Below are 7,035 nucleotides of genomic sequence, written 5' to 3'. Positions count from 1 at the left end.
GAACTAGGCGGAAAGGAGATGTGTACGTTTTTCTATCTATTTATTGGTAAAAAATGCATTACTCAGTGAAAATAGAAGGTAGCAGAAACAACCGCGCACGAGAATTAGAGATCGGAATGTCTGAGAAGCATTATTGTTGATAGTGGGTACTGCCTTGGCATGGCCGTATCGGTACCGGCCCCGGACGTTTTTCACTGTTGGACTTTCCATTGAGTGACGGTTTATTTTTTATTGCACCCAGCGCGAGAGAAAGATATGGCGAAAGGAAAAAAAAGAAGTGCTACAAATCGAATGGCAATGCTCGGGAGCTTGTTGAAAGTTATCGTAAATTGAATTTATTTCAGCTCACCCTCAGTGCGATATCGAACATTTCCGTTGTTGCCCAAAGCCGAATTGATTTTGTCGACATTTCTTGCACTTGTCCCCGTTTGCTCCGGGTCCGCCGCATTGGTGTCGCCCGTTTCTGTCGGCGCGCAACGCCAAAGATCGTTGGCTTTGGTTTGAATTTTTTCTGTTTCGTACAAGCTTGTAAGTGTCCTTGGTCATGGTCATGGATGAGGGTTATTGCTTTACCGCAACCCTCGGCTGCTGCTACCATTTTCATATTTCCAAGACATTTCGGGTTTTATTTGACAACGGTTGAAGTTAATATTAATTTTTGCTGTCATGATGAGATTAGGAACTTTTATTATTGTTCGATTGGTGTTTGGAGATTGGTGTGCACTCCGGCTTAACGTGGCCGTAAGTAGACGAGGAAGGATAGCCGAGAGTGGTGAGGAAGGATGGTGCATTTAAATGTGAAATAGCTTTTTTGTATGGTTGAGTTATTCCTGGAAGGTCGACGGGCCTTTCGTATTGATGATTTTGGGTAATGAATTGCCAAAGAACCTTTATATTTGCTTTTCAATGAGTAAATCGACGGCGGGCGTGTTTAGACGAACATGACAAAATTATCGTAATTTAATTTATTTGGAAGTTGGTGCCACGTGCTAATGATTTACATGATAGATGAGGTCCGAAATATCGAAAAGGTTGAGAGATTCGAGGAACTCTACACGACAGGCTCTAAGGATAATGAAATTCTGTTGGCAAGAGTCATTTAAATCACTAGATCAACCTTTGAGTAGTTGCAGTTTTCTACCATTTCATTATCCTAGACATTCTGACAAACGCATGGACACCATTATTAGAGCCTTCATTAAATATGTGACAGAAATAACAAGGCTCCACTTGTTGTATAGTCTGGAATCGTATTAAAAACACCCGAACTTGTAGAGTATAATTGATTGCACTGTAACGAGATCAGTAGACCTCATGATCAGTTCAGATCATCAATAGAACTCATAGAACTCTCCATTGCAGCAGTTTTCTCAATGCCCTTCCAGATATCCGGAGCTAAAAGTTCGAGTATTTTTTGTTTTCCGAATGTAGCTAAAAGGTTTTTGTCATCTTTACGTAGAGTACCAGTTTGTGAGGTATATAGTTCTTTAGAATGTGTTGTGTAGCCCCAACTTCAACACCAACGTTAGGTACTAAAAAACGCATATTAAATGTTGGTTCGACTTCATTGAAAGTGAAGATGTTTAAACGAAATATTTTGGAACTTAGCAACTTAATATCCATATTTTTGAGAATGACTTTAAACAGTGTAAAAAAATTATCTCAAAAATCCGAACACACAATCGACCTTCTTATGATTGAAGTTACTAAAGATACATCAGTAGCTATTAGGGGTATCTTCCTGGTAAACGAAAACAATAATCGTAAGTCTCAGTTTTCAATATCAAACTAAACGAATGAATGAATGCATTTAAATGAAAAGTATTTATGTTTGGTATTTAAATGGTTTACTTTATTTCAACAATAAATTAAATTTTGAATCATGCGTCGGATGCGTCTGCTCCACTTACCAACTTTGTTTATCACTGAAACCCAAGTCAAAGATAACCAACAATGGTGCTGACCTAATGTCCATACCCCGAACGATCTTGGCGACTTTATATTTGTGACAAGAATTTTAAACAGTTTACATATCTTTTTTATTGCTCCAGAATTGATTTGTTGCATCTTTTGTACCGATCGAGCATAAACCCGGGACGACACATTCACTGCGGCTCCAGAACGCATTTAGAAACCCGGTGTTTCTTTCCCTCTCCATCAAACCCAGCGTTTGATTTGTTACGATTATTTATTCGAGCCATGTTTTTGGGGTATGTTTTAGCCGTTGCCCTAAATCATTCCTGTTTCAGTGCCAGCTGCATTCATGGGCTGCTCCACACGCTGGAGGAGAGGACGACTTGTCTTTGCTGCTCCCCCGGCGCCAGAACCGTTCACGGGACAGAGTGCAGAAATTTGTTGTGATTAATTTTTATTGCACAAATTCTATTTCATAAATCTGCTATGCTGTGGCTTTTCCGAACCCCCCTTGGAGGTGGTATGCAATCCGTAGCCCCGTGCCAACGCTCGCAAGGATAGCTGACACTGTATTCCATTTCCGGTGTGTTGCACTGTTTGCCGTTGATCGCGGTGGCAGTAAATGGTAGCAGATGGTAGATGTTTGTTTTTGGTACGGGGGCAGCATGGAGGAAGGTTTCCAGCAGTGGCCAAACATAGTCTCTTTCTCACCACCACCGGCTGGTAAAAGTTTTTGTGGCACTCCTTCTCAGGGATGGGAGATGCGGGTGGAAGTTCTTGGATGGTGGAGAATGATATTTTCCTAAATTCCAAACGACACACACACCCATACAGCACACGTACACGACACCAGCCTGGACCGTTTGGAGTTCCTCCGGGGATTGGGGTGTAGTTTTCATCTTCATTTTCGCTCGAGAACAGCCAGAACATAAACATCTTCTCGGGCAGAGGGGGGACCTCCGTTTGGATCTTTCGTGAGCTTTCTTGTGCTTTTATCTGTCCCTCTATCCCTATCGCGCTCCCTCTAACGATGAGTGTGTTGGGATGAAACACAACCATGACCATGGTTGGATGTCCATCGGTTTGGGGCGATGTGGCGATGAAAGTGGCCCCAAGAACCCCGAACAAAACGAGTGCTCTTAATGGGTCGGCCCAGGCCCATTCCAAGGGGGTGTCGGTTCTTTATGCTGAACTTTTGCTCTCACATCATACATACACAATGGCGGTGTAAACAAGTCACAAGTCTAACTTTCGGTCAACGGACCCCGGCACCGAAGGTCCCGACCGGATGGTCGGCAGTGTATTCGTAAATTTTCTACCCATCCACCTTTAACACGGAGCGACGGAGCGAGTGAGACTCGGCCATCATGACATGTACTGCAAATGTTTCCCTTTTTAGCTAATCGGTGCCCCCATGCCGTCCTTCCTTACCCTTACCCCCTTCTGGCGCTCCTTCTGGGCCGAACGACTAGAAAGCACTAGAGGAGCTTTTTTTGCACTTTACACCAGATTTATTCCTCCGATGGCACATTATGGTAACTATCGTCTGAACTTAACGACAGCCGAAGAACGGATTGTTCTACACGGTTCGCACGTTTCGCTCTCGGTGTTTGCGTGTTTGCGGCCAGTTGTGAAATGGGTTTCGGGCCCTCCCCCCTCCGGCTCGCTAGGGTTTCCGGCTCATCTTCATTAAGCTTGAAACGACGCCGAGTGGTAGCCGACGCTTCTCGGTTGGTACTTTCGGGTTTTACTTTCCTGCCCGGCTAAAAACCATTGGGCAACGCGCCCCAATTCGGACCACTCCGTTCGTTGGCGATCTTGGGCAGCTTTCTTATATAGCTGTTTTGTTGTTGGTCTCCCCTCTCTCCAGTCGGTGCGCCTAATGGACGGCCATGAATTGCACTGTTCGAAGTCGGTTCCGTAGCTAGAACGGTTGGGAACAGCAAGGGCAGACAAAGCGATCCTTGCCTGGGCGAAGGGCGAAGAAAATGCTTGCAAATGCTGTTCTACCCGCGAGAAGAAGCGCCAGCGAAACAGCTTTCGCTGTTGCTGTAGCAGTCGCATTTAATGCCATGTTTTATTGTGCAATGCGTGCGCCATAAAACATACGCCAGCGCTTTACGGCTTACAGGGACCGATCGGGAAGGGCAATTTTGTGTGTGTGTGCGTAAGTGGCCACTGTGCCACGATGAATCGATCGCTCGCTTGAATCGTTCCCTGTGCTCCAAAAAAAAAAAAAAAATCCCCCCCTCGCAATGATGTGCTTGTTTGGCAATCATCATAAATTCTTAACCCTTTCACGGGCTGGAGGGTGATGCGGCTCGGTTGGGGGGTGTTGTTTCCTTCTTCTTCTTCGGCTTCTTTTTTCGGCCCGTACCCTTCTGGGCAACTTTTGCGGTACCAGCACGGTGTGCAACTTTTTCAATAACCAGGCGCATTATTCAGTGTGCCTCCTCCCTCCATGTGGGTGCTCGGAAGGAATTTTAATTTCACTGCACACTGGCATACTCGAAGGGTGAGTGATAGCTGAGCGTATGCGATGTAGATTGGAAGATTGGAAATGTTAAAAAATATCCAACATAATGATCTCGCTCTCGTGTGCGTTTCAGGTTCTCTGTTTTTTTTATTGACAAATGGTTTTGCAGAGGAGGTTAAATGCATAAAAAACGGCAGGGCATATTATGAGCATTCAAATAAACAGATGACGATGAGCATTAGCATTGTGCATAAATAATGCTGCGACTGGAATGGTGGTGCAATGGTGTATTGGACCGGTTTTTTTAACACATTCAGAGTATTTTCATACCCTGTTTCGTTTGTGTTTTTTTATGCCCCTCTCTCTTTCTCTCTCTCTCACACAAACACACACACGTTTCCCAATCATTCTGTTGCCTTTTGTTTTGCTGGTGCGGTTTTGTTGGTTTTATTTATGAGCTATTTCGCTATTACGCGGTCGGCAATGTCGGTGGGATGTAAGTAAAATTTATGAGATTTATTTATCGCTTGTAATACTTGCCACTGATGCGGGTGTGCTTTTGCAGTTATCGAAAATATTTCCCGCTAACAGAACGCTTTTGTTCGCGCGTGTAGGAATCGGTGTTGATGGTGTTATTGTGTGTGTGTGTGTGTGTGAGATTTTTTGTTCGTCTCCCTTGTTTTGTTGCAACACTTTTGAAACCATCAATATCGTGCAGAGTAACACCCCCCCTCCCCCCCCAAAGGGGCGGACACAATTTATGAGCAGCATCAATGTCCTATGGTGGCAGCATCGAGGTCGAATTCGAGCAGTAATCGGTCGATGTTTGTGGCGCTTCGTTTTCACTTCACTTTCACACGTACGCTTCACCAGAATGGCTTTATCGGTAGGGAAGTCGACCATAATCGAGTGTCGAAAACCTCGATGCCTCGAAACAAGCCGTAAGCGAGTTGGAGTTTAAAGTGAAGCGCGTTTATTTCAATTGGTGAACAAAGATAAATATTAACAGATCGTTACGACTCTATTCTCTATTGATTGTGAGCACCATTTTTTTTTAGTTTTGTTTCCCATATGCTGATCCTTCCATTGTTCGCTGGACGATAAGTGTTGAAGAAAGGAGAGTTTTTGTTTGTTTTGAGAGTTTTGAGTTTGAGTTTTGAGAGTTTAAAGAGGGTTTTTGAACTGTAAAACGAGCTTTACGGCAAATGCAGTGATGCAAAACAAGACAAAAGGAAGTTATTGTTGCGTTAGATCGACATGTGCAGGAATGGTGAATGGATGAACATAAGCTATCAGGATCAGGAGATGTTAAGGTATCAGGTATGAGGATCGGGAGATGAAATAGGGCCAAATTTTCTTTCAAAAGCCATTGTTTCATTTATAAAAGCCCAGCAATTTGACAATTATTAAAATGTTCAACAAATTTGCCCAAGCCCAGAGAGAATATTGATTCACTTCGCAAACTCATATTTTCCAATGTTCAGACGAGTTTTCTGCAAAACAACGTGTTCCAAATCGATACTCAGAAATTATTTTGCCAGATTTTAAATCTACCAGCCCCATTCACTACAAACTTTTTTCAAGTGTTCTTTACACAATTTACTAATACTTCACGAGATGTTTTATTTTTCAATTGAATGTTTTTCTTTTTATAAACCAAATGCAGTAACATTTTCAGTCCAAAAGTTTTCTTTCCGTCATTTGATATCTATTAAATACATTAAGTGCAATAATTGTTGTGAAAATAAGATACATCCACTATAAATTGCACTTTGTTTGCAATTTGTCAGCGTCAGTGTGATGTCCAATGTGTGATAAAGTTTCCACATCAATTTTTCCGGAATTAAAACATATTAACATCACAAACAGTGAACTAATCATTGAGTAGAAACGTTCAATGTTTCAATGTTTTTTTATCAACATCATCGATCGCCCAAAATTTCTTTTAAAACATTTGAAGTTCTTGTCGAAAGTGGTTACAGGAGTTTTCAATTCTTTTGCTTCATGTCCTATGCTTCCTATTTCCTTTGCTCCTATTTTACTGAAATAGAGTGTAATTTTCACTCAAAACCATTTTTTTATCTATAAAAGTCTACCATTCTGTAAGTAACTCATATTTGCAACTATATTTTCATACTATTTTCGTTTTGTTTTAGATAATTTTCGTCGATTATCATTAAACGCTTAATTTTCACAACAAAGAATTATTTTTAAAGCTTTTGAGTGTACATTAACATTAGAACTATCGGACAAATAATTTGGACTGAAACGCTGCATTTTCATTGCATTAATTAATTCTGCCATAGCTGATGCATGACTTTTACATATCTTTTCTGTTATATGAACTCAAAAACGTGTTGCAACAGAATCCAGGTTTTCGAAAATGTTTGTAATGTAACCATCAATGCAAAACGTTTAAAAAGCTTGGTAGTTTTAGTGTTAAAGCAAAATTTAATATGAAAATGTACACCCAAAGAAATCAATACTTTTTAATGATTTTTGCTAACAATAAATTTGTGAAACTAAATTAAAAGTTTCGGATTTTCTAATACACAAACCTTTTTGTTTTATAAATGGCAATACATTACGTAATTAACTTACCTCATCAAACTTACCCTTCGGTTCCTTACCGTGTGCACGGTGTG

The sequence above is a fragment of the Anopheles marshallii genome, chromosome 3 (assembly GCF_943734725.1).
Source record: "Anopheles marshallii chromosome 3, idAnoMarsDA_429_01, whole genome shotgun sequence".
Classification (NCBI taxonomy): Eukaryota; Metazoa; Arthropoda; class Insecta; order Diptera; family Culicidae; genus Anopheles; species Anopheles marshallii.
Note: the sequence above shows the minus strand (reverse complement) of the source record.